At 42.7% G+C, this 15,482-nt stretch overlaps 1 long non-coding RNA gene and 3 other non-coding genes across 4 annotated transcripts in view; 2 read left to right on the top strand and 2 right to left on the bottom strand.

Annotated features, from left to right (window-relative positions):
- LOC126077828 (uncharacterized) overlaps nt 1-4,485 on the bottom strand; it is a 31,858-nt gene extending 27,373 nt beyond the window's left edge. The window contains exon 1 of the long non-coding RNA XR_007517876.1: nt 3,911-4,485. This is a non-coding gene — a long non-coding RNA (uncharacterized LOC126077828). The remainder of the gene's footprint in view (nt 1-3,910) is intronic.
- Nucleotides 1,475-1,546, bottom strand: TRNAE-CUC (transfer RNA glutamic acid (anticodon CUC)). The gene has a single exon. It is a non-coding gene; the product is annotated as a tRNA-Glu (tRNA).
- On the top strand, nt 2,215-2,287 carry TRNAF-GAA (transfer RNA phenylalanine (anticodon GAA)). Its single transcript has one exon. It is a non-coding gene; the product is annotated as a tRNA-Phe (tRNA).
- Nucleotides 4,486-14,536: 10,051 nt separating the features above from the next.
- TRNAM-CAU (transfer RNA methionine (anticodon CAU)) lies at nt 14,537-14,609 on the top strand. The gene has a single exon. It is a non-coding gene; the product is annotated as a tRNA-Met (tRNA).
- Nucleotides 14,610-15,482: the final 873 nt, after the last annotated feature.

The following is a 15,482-nucleotide window of genomic DNA, read 5'->3' as shown; positions in this document are numbered from 1 at the left end:
AAGCATATTCAGGGGTCCCACCGAGACTGCTCCCTAAAAGCTAGGATATAAAAAGAATGAGGCAAAGGATTCTTGCTACAAATACACATAAAGAGGAGACAAAATATGACATGATGGGAAGAGGGTTGTTCAGGAAGTAATTGCCACCAGGTCTAGAAGGTTGATTTCTTGTGAAACATTAGGCGGAAAGACACGAATAAGCTGCAGTATAGCCAGAAATTTGACCAGCTATACTACTTTTATGCTTATGTCAAAACAAAATTCCTTAGACAAATTGACCTCACGTACGTGTCAATGTTTATCAACTCAAAGAGAGAATTGGCAAGATGACAAAGGAGGTTCCCAGTTCAAAGAGGTTTTGGAAATTGTGAAATTATATGTTGGGGGAAGAGGAGAAGGAATGTGTAATTAGTTTAATTAATTAGAAGGAGATCACTGCTTCATTTACCATAATCACACAAACATCATGTCCCCACCTGTTCCTAAAGTAAGATCAGGGCACCACGATCTTGTTTGGAAATATCCGGAGAGGTCACACCAGCATCGAACATTTTATAAGAAATAAGAAGGAAACAATAAGCAATACATCTGTAGCTGCTATTTAGACAAACCAAGTTAACAAAATTTCGTACCCCAACACCGGAGCCAGTTAACACAGAGGCAACCAAACCAAAAGAAACGATTCCGACTCACAATGACCCTGTAGGACATCCTTGCTGAAAGCCAATTCGCAGAACAACAAAGTTTGTTTTTTCTCAAATAATTATTAGTAAATTTCTCAGGTATTCAGAGATGCTGAATCCACCGTTTGCCTGTTTCTCAGTTTTGTCACAGTAGTTTTCCCTCGATAAAAAATACTTAAGATTTTTTCCTATTTCTTAGGAAAATTCAGATAAATTGTGCATTCATAGCGGGAAACAGGTGGAGGCGCTAGAGAGATCAGCAGTCCCGAAACCGCTTCCGTAAAGGATTAAATTACCGAGTCACTATTTCAGGGGGTATGTCCCAGCACTCAGTTGCACCAATGTGGAACTGACCTAGAAAATCCGGAACAGGGGGAGTTACTCCTGCTGCTAAATCAAAGCTCCGAGGAATGAATTCCCCGTTTCTTCTCTCTCATCTTCATAACTGTCTTTTGTAACGTGTTAATATCCATCACCTTCTAGAGTTAATCAGTTGTCTCCAAAATTTCCCTCTCAGTGAATCATCCAATTGAATGAGTTAATATTTTAAATGGCTTAGAACAGTGCCTGGCACTCGTGAAACGCTGAGTGTTTATTGAATAAACAATTCGTTGAAAATTCCATGGCTTGTCATTTTGCAGTTGAAACTTCAAATTCGGCGCTGGGTTTCTAAGCAGAAAATGCCTCATATGAACATTGAAAGTTAATTTATATACAGCTTAACTTTTAGCCGTTACATATTTCCCCTTCGTCCCGGGTCAAAAGCTCAAAACGATGCAAAAGAGACACTTTTCCCTGACCGGGAATCGAACCCGGGCCGCGGCGGTGAGAGCGCCGAATCCTAACCACTAGACCACCAGGGAAGCTGGAATAAGCCTTTTGAAATATTCTTACCAGTTGAATGCTACACTTACTTCCCGACTCTCCCGTAAGCTATCAAAAAAAAAAAACAAACCACTGCTGTCCTGCCGATTTTGATTTATAGCCAACAAACTACAGCTAAATTTTATTCATAGATGCACCAACCTTCTGTTCTGTACCAAACAATTAAATAAGAACGGGGCGGGGGGGTTGACAGTGCTGAAGGAGTAATTTACGGAACATGTAGCTAGGTAGGGCCTCTGCTCTGTCCCGGGCCGATGGATTCAACTGAAGACAAACTGCAGCATTTCACTAAGTCACTCCGACAGTTATCACATTAATTCATAATTGACTTCTTTCCTTTCTCATCATAAAATGATGAGCGTTTGAAAACAGAAGCCTTTTTTTTATTTATCCTTGGTTCCCGCAAAGTGTTTGCCATGTTATCTATTAAATCAAAAAACCGAAACCCCTGCCTTTCAGTCGATTCCGACTCATACCGACCCTCTAGAACAGCGTAGAACTGCCATATAGGGTTTCCAAGGCTGTAAATCTTTACAGAAGCCGACTGCCACGTCTTTTTTCCGATGTTATTAAGGAGATAGTATTTAGGGAATAAGACTGAAAATACAAACCCATCACACTTTATTTCATCCCCTTTGTGGGCGGAGCCGAAATAGCTCAGTTGGGAGAGCGTTAGACTGAAGATCTAAAGGTCCCTGGTTCGATCCCGGGTTTCGGCAGACGGAAATTCACTTTTAGAGCCTGTTACAATAAAAATATTGAATTTTTTCCTTGCAAATATGGATATATCCCCTCAAACCGAAAGACAAGACGAAAATATATCTCTAAGTCATAAAGGAAGACACAAGGGGATTGTATGATTGAAGGATTGTTCCAATAGTAGGGACCTAGGGTTGGGCTTCGAAATTTCAGTAAATAAAAAAGGCAGAGGCTAAAGAAGAACCACTTTTCTCCCTTCTTCGTTATGTTCAGTATTTCCTTTCACTTTCTTGGTTCGGGCTCTGTTCCACTTCTGCTATGTTCCTCTTTCTCCAACACTACCCCTGCTTCATTCTCATGGAGTTGTCCCAACAACCTTAAAACCCAAAATCCAGGAGCCCTAAGGATCCTCCTTTCTCTTGTTCATTTCTAAACTTTTTTTTTATCTGATCTTCTTTTCCACCAGCTTCTAATAACAAAGGGGGACCTGTCCTCCAGATAGATGTGGAAAGAGAGTTCAATAAAATTTACATTTTGTTTTCGAGCTTATGTTTCCTCAGTATTTATTAAGTGGCCTCTTAAGCGACTCTGAAGGGAAAGAGAGAGGGAGGGCAGGGGCGCTGAAGGAAAGGTTCTTAGAACAGGGAGCCGACCAAATTAATTCAAGAATAGTTGGGGAGTTTACATGCCGAGGAAATTCTGGTGGCGAAGTGTTTAAATGCTATGGCCGTTAAGCGAAAGCCTGGCAGTTCAAATCCTCAAAGTCGCGTTTTGGAAACTATGGGGCAGCTCTAATCAGTCTGTAGGATCGCTCTGAGTCTGAATTGACGCCACCGGTTTAGCTCTTTTTTTTCTTTTTTTTTTTTTAGTCTTGAAGGAGTGAAAGAGAACCAGAATATTCCCTCAGCCTCCTTTTTCCTTACCTCTTAATTTGCTAGCTCTTTGCATACCCCAGCCTTCTTCCTTCGTACTCTGACAAAAAGTTTTCCCTCATTGCCAAGGCTAACACTCCATCTGAGTTTTTAGTCCCTTTTCCCATTCCTTAAGGGACTATGCGTTATCTATTTCTCTTTTTGTCCTAATGTCTTTGATCTCTCTCTCCCTTAACTAATTCTTCAAACTACAGAATGCCCAGGTCTCCAGACACGAGAACAGTGCAAGAAGCTGTTTGCCTCCACTTCTTTCCTCATCACCTGCTCATCAACTGAAATCTGCCTTCCAATTCCATCAGACCATTACCATCAAATCCCTAACTTTCGAATGCTTTGCTTGGCTCAAAAAAAGGTTCTAGACTTAATTTTGTTCAGCATGCAAATCTATTGACAACACTTTCTTCAAGAAACTCCTCTTTCAGACCTTGGACTCGAATCTTTTCCAATTCTTTCTGAGCTCTCTGGAAGCTCCATTTAATTCCCCACCCCCCCCACCCCCCCTCCCGCCCCATAACTCCTTAGAAATGGCTACTGGTCAGGGTCCTGACTTTGGTTGTTTTTTGTTGTTGTTGTTCTGTTCCGTTTTCTGTTTTGATTTGGTTTGTTTTGCTTTTTAAAGATAATTTGTAGATTTGCATGCAGCTATAAAAAATAACACGGAGAGATTCCATGTGCCCTTTACCCAACGGTATTTGAAAACGCAATACATACCTTTGCCTTGACGTTTTGGAAAAGGCAGAGCGCAGCGTGGAGAAATTCTAGGGTAATAGGCCACTAAGAAGAGTTTCTTCGGGTGCCTACTAACTGAAACACTCTCCCGTGCGTGCAAAACCTGAAAATCGAGCAAAGGGTAGTATGTGGCCCTGCCCCACACGTGCAGTCACGCCATCCTCTGTGTGCAAACATAAAACTGGAGTAAAACAAACAGTTTTTAAGAAGAAAATCCTGAAAAAGGAAACTTGAAAAAAAGAGACCGGGTCTCGTCGGACGTCTCGGGCGGAACTGAGGACACTGCTCGCAGGCGCGATCCCACCGCCGCCCAGCACGGGGAGTTTGACCTGCTCCGTTTCCGACCTGGGCCGGGTCCCCCCCTCCTTAGACAACCTGGTGCCCCCGGGCTCCCCCAGGAGCCCCATGTTGGTGCCATGCCTGGTGCGGACGCCCGCTCCACACAGCGCCTTAGTCCCGAACCCCCGAGCATCCACGATCCGCCGACCTCAGCCTCCCGGAGGAGCTGGGATTACAGGCGCGCGCCACCGTGCCCGGCGCTGGCTGCAGCCGCGCTGCGGGCCTAGAGGCTGAGGCTGACCGCCGAGTGGGCGGGGCGGGGCGGGGCGGGGCGGCCAGACCCGCCTGCGGTTCCTTCACTCCCCAGCCAGCGGCCCACTCTAGACTGCAGAGATGGTTCATAGAATCCAGCTGAAGAGACTCAGAAAGAACCAGCAGAGATGTCAATCAGTATCCCTTACTACGTTGTCTTCGGAATCTTTGCAAAAGGCCGGTTGAACAAACGGCTGTAAATTTAATAAGGGAAAGGGTGCGGGCTGTGTTGAATGTGTTTCGCAAACTTAGATACGTATAGGAAATCACGTGGGGATCTTACTAAAATACAGATTCTAATTCTGCAGGTCTGGGGTCGAGTCTGGGAGTGATGACATGTCATGGCGTTGGCAACCAATGTCACAAAGCAATATGTGCATTAAGTGTTTAACGGGAAACTAATTTATCTGTAAACCTTCATCTAAAGTGCAATAAGAAAAAAAGTCTGGGGGTCAGCATTTTTAAGAAGCTCTCAGGAACTCTAGACAATAGATAAGTGGTACCGGTGAAGGGGAAGACAGTACACAATACTGGGGAAGTCAGCACAGTTTCAACAAAGCAAGGTCATGGAAGCGTCAAAGACACATTCAATTATGGATTTAGGGCTGGGGTCCATGGTCTTGGGGGACAACTGGCTCAATTGGCACAACAGGGTTTATAAAGAAAATGTTCTACATCCTACTCTGGTAAGCAGTTTCTGGGGTCTTAAAAGCTTGTGTGCAGCCATCTAATATACTCCACTGGTACCAGCGCATCAGGAGCAAGGGAGAATGAAGAAAACCAAAGACACAAGGGGAAGATTAGTCCAATGGACTCATGGACCACAACTACCACAGCCTCCACCAGACTGAGTCCAGCACAAGAAAGTCGTGCCCAGCTACTACCACCACTGACTGCTCTGACAGGGATCACAATACAGTGTCCTGGACAGAGGTGGAGAAAAATGTACAAGAAAATTCTAACTCACACACACACACGCACAAAAGACCAGACTTACTGGACTGACAGAGACTGGAGAAACCCAGAGAGTATGGCCTCGGCCACCCATTTAGCTCAGTAATGAAGTCAATCCTGAGGTTCACGCTTCAGCCAAGGATTAGGCAGGTCCATAAAACAAAATGAGACTGAGCACACAAGCCCAAGGTCAAGGAGGAGAAGGCAAGAGGGGACAGGAAAGGTGGTAATGGGGAACTCAAGGTGGAGAAGCGGAGAGTGTTGACATGTTGTGGGGTTGGCAACCAATGTCACAAAGCAATTTGTGTGTTAATTGTTTAATGAGAAATTAATTTCTCTGTAAACCTTCAACTAAAATGCAAAAAAAAAAGAAGCTCTCAGGGTAGGCATATGATGCTGATCAGTGGTTCATGCTGTCAGTGACGAGGTCATTGATACTTTGGAATGTGATGGTTCTACTGTTTCATTTAACAGCCACGTAATTATGATATTGGAGCATCAGGATAAAAAATAAACATTAGAATACAATTTTTTTTAAGATATTGATAGTTCTACCCCCACAACTGTTTATGGATATTTCCCTTTTACCTTTTTTATACTTAGTTCTTGTTCCTATTCATACAAAATTTTTTACATGGTTGAAACCATGGTATTTGCACAGTTTCATGTTGTGTGTATTTTTATTTTGTGGTGAGTGGCAAATAAATGCAGAGAACTGTTCAATCACTCCTTCTGTCAGCCAACATCTACTAAGGCCCTTCTTTATACCATATATACCCAGGCCCAGCTGGGGAATCTGAGAGCTCAAAATACATTCTTCCAAGGAATTTATGACCTGATGAAGAATGTTGTTGTTGTTGTTTGCCGCCATATCAATTCCCACTCATAGTGACCTTATAGGACAGAGTAGAACTGCCCCACACAGCTTCTCAGGCCTTCTTTACAGAAGCAGACTTGCCAACTTTTTTCTCCAGAGGAGCAGCTGGTTGGTTCAAACTGCCGAACTTTAGGTTTGCAGCCAAGCACTTAAACGCTGTGCCACCAGGGCCCCTTTGATGAAGAATAGAGACAAATAAACCAGTAAGAATTAATATACACTCATATGTTCTTAGATAGATGTAAAGTCAGGGTGCTTTATATCAGATCACCAATATAGGCACCTATCATAAGATAGATATGGTTTACTGGAGGAGGTGATAGCTAAAATGTGACTTAAAGATGACCTATAATTAGGCACAGTTTTACTCAGACACACATGGAATCACCATGAGTCGGAATGAACTCAATGGCAACTGGTGGTGGATAATTAGACAGGTAAGGAAGAACATGGGAAAGAACTTTTGAGGATGAGGTAACAGCATGTACAAAGCTGAAAATGTATGAATGTCTGGGAAAATAACTAGTTGCATAGTTCATTTAGACCTGAGCATAGAGTCAAGGGTCCATGGGGCAAGGGAAAGAAGATGAGGCTGCAAAGGGGGGAGAGGGGAAAGAGTTACCTTGTGTGGTAGCTATCTCCAAAAATGGTCCCCAATGTAGCATGCCTCTCGGTAATCAGCAGTTGTGTAGCCCCTTCCCGCAGTGAATCTTGGCTGACCTAATAGAATTTCATTGAAGTGACATTGTGGCAGTTCCAGGCCTGAGCCAATAGAAATCTTGCAGCTTCTACCTTTGTTTCTTACAGTGCTCAGTCTTGGGGAGCTCTCTCTCAGAACCCAGTCACCAGGCTGTGAGAAGCCCAAGTCACGTGGAAGGGCCATGCCTATGCACTCTGGGCGACAGCCTTAGCTCAGCTCCTAGCAGACCACCCACATCAGTTGCCACTGCCAGTTACGTGAGTGAGCCATCTTGGATATTCTAGCCCAATCAAACTCTCAGAGGCATTGACAGCCATCTTATTCATTATCTCCAGTCATTTTGAAAACTTAATAAGAAATCTTTTTTTTTTTTTGGCCTATCAGAAATCATCCATTTTTATCCTAAGCGAGACCTTGACCTTGAAGCTTGCTGGAACCTCTCCTTAATTCTTTGTTCTGTTCTTAAACAGAGTGTTTCTTCAATCTTTGGTGAGGTAGCTGCTTTGAGTGTACAATTTTTTAGATAGCCAACTAGGACATAGCCAAAGAGACCAAAGAAACATAATTATATATCAACAGTTACATACACATGTGGCATTTAACATAAAAATCTTAAAAGTAGATGTTTATTTAAAATCATATATTATTTATTTTCTGTGTTACATAAATGCTATTATTTTTAAAAACAATAGGATGATTTAACAAAGGTAATTAGTAGTAGGAAACTCTGGTGGCGTAGTGGTTAAGTGCTATGGCTGCTAATCAAAGGGTCAGCAGTTTGAATCCACCAGACACTCCTTAGAAACTCTGTGGGGCAGTTCTACTCTGTCCTGTAGGGTCGCTATGAGTCTGAATTGATTCGACGGCACTGGGTTTTTTTCTGGGTAATTAGTAGTAATTAACAATAGGACTAATTACATAAATAATATGTGTGAGAAAATGTAATAGTATTTTGTAATGTTTCTTTCTGTTCTCTGAGTTAGTAATGTTTTTAAACTTTTTAAAAGTCTTTATTTTTATTGGATATTAAAATTTCATAGACTATTATTTGGTTTCTTAAGCTACGTTAATGTAAGAGGAACATAAATACAAAGAAGAATGTAAAATAAAATTAAGAACATAAAGGAATATAAATACAATAAGACTACTTAAACAGATATTACTTACACTTAAAAAATAACAATGACATGGTTCTTCCTGTCGCATGATACAGTAAGATATTTTTACCTTTTCTGCCTACTTTTCCAATATTACTTCTCTGAACTGACTGCAGCCTTTTAGGACAGCCTCATTTTCTTTTACAGAGTAATTGAACACAGTCAAAGACAAAATTCATTTTGACTTGCAGCTCTGCTCTTACCAAGCTCATATTATCCTGATTCCTTGTATTATTCCAATGTGATGACATCAAGCTAAATATCTTCTCAACAAAAAACATTTGAGCATGGAGCATGGAATACTCAGGATTTTACTAGTTAGCAAGAGTAGATTTTTAGACTTGTTGGAATTACTATTTAGCTCCCCTAGAAATGTCCATCTACTTTGTATCTACTAGCTTGTTTTTGATAGACTATCATCTGTTTGTCAATCAGGTCCTTTACATCTATAAATTCATCATATCATCTCCATGTCTAAAATGTCTATCATTTTTAAGATGGAAACAACCTAGATGCCCATCAACAAATGAATGGATAAACAAACTGTGGTACGTACACACAACAGAGTATTGTTGTTGTCGTTAGGTGCCATCGAGTCAGTTCCAACTCATAGCAAACCCATGCACAACAGAACAAAACACTGCCTGGTCCTGTGCCATCCTCACAATCGTTGCCATGTTTGAGCCCACTGTTGCAGCCACTGTGTCAGTCTACCTCATTGAGGGTCTTCATCTTTTCCACTGACCCCGTGTACCTTACCAAGCATGATGTCCCTCTTCCTATTACACAATGATCAAGAACAAAGATGAATCTGTGAAGCATCTCATAACATGGATGAATTTAGAGGGCATTGTGGTGAGTGAAATAAGTCAATCACAAAAAGACAAATATTGTATGAGACCACTACTGTAAAACTCACGAAAAGCTTTACATACAAAAAGAAACAATCTTTGATGGTTAAGAGTGAGGGGAGGGGTGGGGAGGGAAAAACACTTAATAGACAATAGGTAAGTGGAAACTTGGGTGAAGGGTAAGACAGTACACAATACTGGGAAGCCAGCACAATCTGTAAAAGGCAAGGTCATTGTAGCTCCATAGACACATCAAAACTCCCTGAGGGACGGAATTGCTGGGCTGAGGGCTGTGGGGACCATGGTCTCAGGGAACATCTAGCTCAATTGGCATAACATAGTTTATAAAGAATATGTTTTACATCCTACTTTGGTGAGTAGCATCTGGGGCCTTAAAAGCTTGTGAGCAGCCATCTAGGATACTCCACTGGTCTCACCCCTTTGGGACCAAGGAAGAATGAAGAAAACTAAAGATACAAGGGAAAGATTGCCCAAGGGACCACATCTACCATGGCCTCCACCAGACTGAGTCCAGCACAACAAGATGGTGCCCAGCTACCACCACTGACTGCTCTGACAGGGATCACAAGAGATGGTCCCAGACAGAGCTGGAGAAAAATGTAGAACAAAATTCTAACTCAAAAAGAAAGACCATCTAAGATGCATCAATTGGTCTCAACCCACCTGGATCAAAGGAAAATGAAGAACACCAAGGACACAAGGTAATTACGAGCCCAAGAGACAGAAATGGCCACATAAACCAGAGACTACATCAGCCTGAGACCAGAAGAACTAGTTGGTGCCCAGCTACAACCGAGGACTGCTCTGACAGGGAACACGAGTGAGAGCCCCTGAGGGAGCAGGAGATCAGTGGGATACAGACCTCAAATTCTTCTAAAAAGATCAGACTTAATGGTCTGACTGAGGCTAGAAGGACCCCAGTGGTCATGACCCCCAGACCTTCTGTTGGCCCAGGTGAGGAACCATTCCCAAAGCCAACTCTTCAGACAGGGATTGGACTGGACAATGGGATGGAGAGGCATGGTGGTGAGGAGTGAGCTTTTTGGATCAGGTGGCACTTGAGACTATGTTGGCATCTCCTGCCTAGAGGGGAGATGAGAGGGTAGAGGGGGTTAGAAGCTGGAGAAATAGACAATAAAAAAGAGAGTGGAGGGAGGGAGCGGGCTGTCTCATTAGGGGGAGAGCCGTTGGGAGTATGTAGCATGGTGTATATAAGTTTTTGCGTGAGAGACTGACTTGATTACAAACTTTCACTTAAAGCACAATAAAAACTAAAAAAAAAAAAAAGACCAGACCTGCTTGCCTGACAGACACTGGAGGAACCCTGCGAGTATGGCCCCCCAGACACCCTTTCAGCTCAGTAATGAGGTCACTCCTGAGGTTCTTCCCCCTTCAGCCAAAGACTGAACAGGCCCATGGAACAAAACAAGACTAAAGGGATGCACCAGCCCTGGGGCAGGAACTGAAGGCAGAAGGGAACAGGAAAGCTCGTATTAGGGAACCCAGGATTGAGAAGGGAGTGTGTTGACATGTCATGGGATTGTTAACCAATGTCATAGAACAAGGTGTATACTGTTTGATGAGAAACTAGTTTGTTCCGTAAACTTTCACCTAAAGTACAATTGAAGTAAATAAATAAACTGTCCATCGTTTTTAAACACTCCAGAACACATTGGCCATATCACAGTGTAATCTTCCATTTCTCAGGGAAAATGGTTTTGAAGTACAGGAGTAATTTGAATATGTGAAATCAAAGCTGGACTCCAAATAAGTTATAGTTTTAGTAAAGAAATTGAGAAAAGCCTGTTTAACTTAGCTCCCTCTTCTGGTGACTTTTTTTTGTTTGTTTGTTTTAATTTTTTTCATTCTAAAGTAGTCTTATTTCTTTAAAAAAAGTCATTTTTTTGTTTTTGTTTTTTGTCACAGCCTACACCCTGGTGGTGTAGTGGTTAAGTATTACGGCTGCTAACCAAAAGGTCAGCAATTTGAATCCAGCAGATGCTCCTTGGAAAGTCTACAGGGCAGTTAGTTCTACTCTGTCCTAGAGGGTCACTATGAGTCGGAATCGACTCGACGGCAACAGGATAGGTTAGGTCAGGTACACCTAACATTGAACAATGTTGGAAAAAGCATATAAATTTGATTTACTGTAAGCCTTTTCTCCATTCTGATCCTCAAAGTATTTCCAAATTAGAGAAGGCCGTTCTTCTTGTCCCACACTATGAAAACATTACTTTCCTGAAGGCCAACACCTTTTCTACATCTGGCCACAATGACAGCCATCTTCTAGGCACAAGCCTAAGGAAGCTATCTCCCTCCATTTCTATAAAGTAAAAAATTTCATTAAGCACATCTACGTATTTTGTAGTGGTTAAGTGCTACGGCTGCCAACGAAAAGGTCGGCAGTTTGAATCCGCCAGGCGCTCCTTGGAAACTATGGGGCAGTTCTACTCTGTCCTATAGGGTCGCTATGAGTCGGAATCGACTCGACGGCACTGGGTTTTTTTGTTTTGTTTTGTTTAAAAAGTGACTATAAACTTCAATAGACCATGAAAGTCTCAAAATCCCAAGTAGGCAAATCACAGTCCTCTTTAGCAGTGCTGAGTATAAAATGTGAAAGACATTTAGCAGCTAAATCTTTTCATTTTCTTTGGTAAAAAGTTCGTAGGCTGTCATGGACTGAATTATGTCCCCCCAAAAAATGTGTGTATCACTTCGGCTGGGCCGTAATTCCCAGTATTGTGGTGTTGTCCTCTATTTTGTGATTGTAATTTTGTATTAAAGAGGATTAGGGTGGGACTGTAACACCCTTACTAAGGTCACATCTCTGATACAGTGTAAAGGGAGTTTCCCTGGAGTGTAGCCTGTGCCACCATTTATCTTACAAGAGATAAAAGGAAAGGGGAGCAAGCAGAAAGTTGGGGGCCTCATGCCACCAAGAAAGAAGCACCAGGAACAGAGAGCGTCCTTTGGACCGGGATTCCTGGTTCAGGGGAGGATAGACGAGAAGGACCTTCCTCCAGAGCCAACAGAGAAAGGAAGCCTTCCCCTGGAGCTGATGCCCTGAATTTGGGCTTCTAGCCCACTAAAAAAACAAAACCAAACCTACTGCTGTGGAGTCGATTCACAGCGACCCTACAGGACAGAGTAAAACTGCCCCATAGAGTTCCCAAGGAGCCCTGGTGGATTTGAACTGCAGACCTCTTGGTTAATAGCCATAGCACTTAACCAGTACACCACCAGGGTGAATGATATGTGAAGACAAATTTCTGTCAAAGCCATCCACTTGCGCTATTTCTGTTTTAGCAGCACCAGATGACTGAGACATAGACATAATGGAAATTTGCCAAAATTTACATCAGCACTGTCTGCAGAATATGCAAATAGATGAGCAAGCCCTAGTTTCTATTTGAGCAAGATATCAACAATCTTTTATGTTTTCTGTGGTTTTATTAAATCTTCATACATATCAAGGAGGTGATTGGAAACTCAGAGTTTCAAAGTATCTAAAAGCTAGGGGAAACATTTTTTGTTGTATCACTTGAAGTTGCTATACTGTAGAAAGCAAGGTTGGTAAGATCTGAAAAAATCAGCTCTACATTGTAAGGGTCTGATACATGTTATCAAAATGGCCCCTTTTGTCTGCCCACAGACATTTTAGTTGTAACCTCTGACTCTGGAACTGAAGTCATAAAGGAAACCTTAAGATAATGCAAGTTCATTCCTGTGGTATGCCCAACGTGATTTTCGACTGAACGTTTGTGTCATTTGAGGAAACAGAAAACACTTTTGATTGATTTAGAAGCTCATGCCTGTCTCATGCCGGACTTGTGACATTCAGTATCCGCATATGCTTTTACACCCCCTTCTCCGTCATGCCCAATCCCAAATTCTTTTCTGCATATTGTGCAGTATGTTCTGTTTCATTTACCTCCTTAATCCAGTTAGTCATATGTGTTGTTCCATCTGTCATTAAAATAGGGTAGTCATTTACACTTTTCCAGTGATACTGGTGTTGGCATTGTAATCATTCTCATTTTCATTATGAATTCTTAGAAAACATGGTCATAATAGTTAAAATGTATACACACACACCAGCACTATATTCATACAATCATGACAGTTAATCCAAAGGCAGAGCCAAAGAGGGGCTGTTGACCCTCACGACTAGGACACACTTATATTGCCTATTTAATTCGCATCAATAGGGGTGAAGCAACACTCGACGATTCATTACTGTGAACCGAAAATCAAGGTTGCCATCAGCAGAGTCAGGGGGAAACAGCGGCAGCATCTACAGAAGTCAGAGAATCTATGCCCTACCCAAAAAACACCAAACTACTGTCGTCGAGTTGATTCTGACCCATGGTGAATCCCTGTATTACGGAGTAGGACTGCTCCGTAGGTTTTTCTTGGCCGTAATCTTCCCGGAAGCAGATTGCCAGGCCTTTCTCCCGCGGCGCCACAGTGGTGGGTTTGGATCTCCAACCTTTAGGTTCTCAACTGAGAGCAAAGCGTTTGAGTCACCCAGGGACGTTTTCCTACCCATTTGACGCTAAAATCAGTGTTGCTTAAAGCCCCTATTTGGCAGGGAGTGAAGCTGGCAGGTGGGTTTTTATACTTCCGTCAGTCTTCCGTACTCATCTCTGAAAACCTAAAGCCCGAACTTTTCGTAACAGTAGGAGTTTCCCAAGAGATGGAACTTTCAGTGGTAAAGCCGGGACAGTGTCTGGGGAAACAAATAGACAGTGAGTACAACAGGCTTTTCTCCTCTGCCTGTTCCTCTTACTACCTCTCTCACATACTAGCAGATTCCCAAGAATTGGCACCAAGATCACCTTGTTCCTTTAAACCTTCAAGTCCCCCATGTCCGGGAACCCTTTGGACTTCCTCAGGATAGAGAATTTATGGGGGAAGATTGTAGTGGGTTGAAAAGTGGGACTTGGGGAAGTGCTTTCTTTCTTGCAATGGGGACAGACAGCTCTAGGAAAAGTTTGAGAAAGGGGTAAACGAGATAAATTGGTAGCTGGAGACCTAGGGGCGGAGTCAAAGGAAGTTTGCTGTTGTTTAGTAGTAAACACTTGAATTGTGTTTAAATACTGAGCGGAAAGATCCGGTAAGGAGGGAGAGAGGGATAGTGAGGGAGAAAAAAATGGACCGGCGGCAGCGCAGGTAAGTATGCAGGTTTCCAGATAGGAAGTTGAGAAAAATTTCCATCTGACGTCAGAGGTGGGGATAATCTGTTCAGAGTCGGGGAAAGAAGGCAAAAGGATCTACAGCGATTTTTCTTCATCTCATTCAGGTATTGAAAGCTGTTGACGCTATTCAAGACGTTCTTGGAGAAGGCTTCATTTTACACATTTAAGATGAAGACAATCTAGAACAGTAAAATGAAGCTGTTTAAAGAAAGTAAAATTTTTAGTGGTAAAATTATATGATGAGGGGCGTCTTCTGTCTGCCTCCTTAGCGCAGTAGGCAGCGCGTCAGTCTCATAATCTGAAGGTCCTGAGTTCGAACCTCAGAGGGGGCAGTAGCGTTTTGCCCACGTTCTTCGAAAGCTGTTGTTGGATGTGCTTCTATTTCTATTGAGCCTGATGTATGTTGTCTAAACTTTCTCCTACGTAACTGCCATTCAATTTCTGGAAGACTCCTGTATTTCCTACTTTAGTTCTCCTCTCCTTGAATAGACACATAGTCTCCATCTCTTTACAATCGACAAGCTCTTTTTTTTTTTCAATTTTTATTGTTCTTTAAGTGAAAGTTAACAATCAAGTCAGTCTGTCATACAAAAATTTATATACACCTTGCTATATACTCCTAGTTCCTCTCCCCCTAATGAGACAGCACACTCCTTCCCTCCACTCTGTTTTCATGTCCATTCCGCCAGCGTCTGACCCCTTCTGCCCTCTCATCTCCCATCAAGACAGGAGCTGCCTACATAGTCTCATGTGTCTACTTGATCCAAGAAGCTCACTCCTCGCCAGTATCATTTTCTATCCCATAGTCCAGTCCAATCCCTGTCTGAAGAGTTGGCTTTGGAAATGGTTCCTGTCTTGGGCTAACAGAAGGTCTGGGAACCATGACCTCTGGGGTTCTTCTAGCCTCAATCAGACCATTAAGTCTGGTCTTTTTATTTTTTTTTTTTAGGAGAATTTGAGGTCTGCATCCCACTGCTCTCCTGCTCCCTCAGGGGTTCTCACTTGTGTTCCCTGTCAGAGCAGTCCTCGGTTGTAGCCAGGCACCATCTAGTTCTTCTGGTCTCAGGCTGATGTAGTCTCTGGTTTATGTGGCCCTTTCTATCTCGGGCTCATAGTTACCTTGTGTCGTTGGTGTTCTTCATTCGCCTTTGCTCCAAGTGGGCTGAGACCAAATGATGCAACTTAGATGGTGGCTTGCTAGTGCC

This window comes from Elephas maximus, chromosome 1, assembly GCF_024166365.1.
Source record: "Elephas maximus indicus isolate mEleMax1 chromosome 1, mEleMax1 primary haplotype, whole genome shotgun sequence".
Classification (NCBI taxonomy): domain Eukaryota; kingdom Metazoa; phylum Chordata; class Mammalia; order Proboscidea; family Elephantidae; genus Elephas; species Elephas maximus.
The sequence above is the reverse complement of the archived record's forward strand: the minus strand, read 5'-3'. Positions and strand labels throughout refer to the sequence as shown.